General features: G+C 42.9%; 1 protein-coding gene across 2 annotated transcripts in view; it reads right to left on the reverse strand.

The window, feature by feature from the left end:
* The window catches only part of Thada (thyroid adenoma associated), a 314,583-nt gene that overhangs the window by 193,043 nt on the left and 120,908 nt on the right, over window positions 1-632 (reverse strand). The gene's annotated exons all lie outside the window — the stretch shown is intronic.

The raw sequence follows: 632 nt of genomic DNA on the forward strand, positions 1-632 counted from the left end.
GCTAGCCTTGAGCTGAAGAGCTGAGGGACAGCGCCCAGGCCCAGAGTTCAGGCCCCACAACCGGACCAAAAAAAAAAACAAACAAACAAAAAAAAAAGAATACTACAAAGACAAATGTAAAAATCACCCCAAACACGATTCCCAAATTTAGTCACCTGTCTTCTGTTTTGATATCTATCTATATACCTCTCCTCTACCTCTTCTTCTCTTTTTGGTAAGTTCTAGGGTGTGAACACAGGATCTTGCAGTTGATAGGCACTTTACTGTGTACCTAGGCCTCGGCTCTTCTTTCCTTTTAAAAAAAAATATTGTTCTATAATCTGCTTTTTTTTATACTTAGGAATATGTCAACAGCCCAGCATAGTGGTACATGTCTCTAGTCTTAATACTTGGGAGACTCAAGCAAGGGGAGAATGAGTGAGGCCAGCCCGGGCTACATAATGAGTTCAAGGCTAGCCTTCAAGGAAAGACTGTTTCAAACAACAATAACAACTAAAATGGTTCCATGTCCATCTTTTTTTTTTTTTAACCTTTTTTTTTTGGGGGTCTGGTCGTGGGCCTGAACTCTGGGCCTGGGCGCTGTCCCTCAGCTCTTCAGCTCAAGGCTAGCGCTCTACCACTTGAGCCACAGC

This window comes from Dipodomys ordii, unplaced genomic scaffold (genome assembly GCF_000151885.1).
Source record: "Dipodomys ordii isolate 6190 unplaced genomic scaffold, Dord_2.0 Scaffold37, whole genome shotgun sequence".
Classification (NCBI taxonomy): domain Eukaryota; kingdom Metazoa; phylum Chordata; class Mammalia; order Rodentia; family Heteromyidae; genus Dipodomys; species Dipodomys ordii.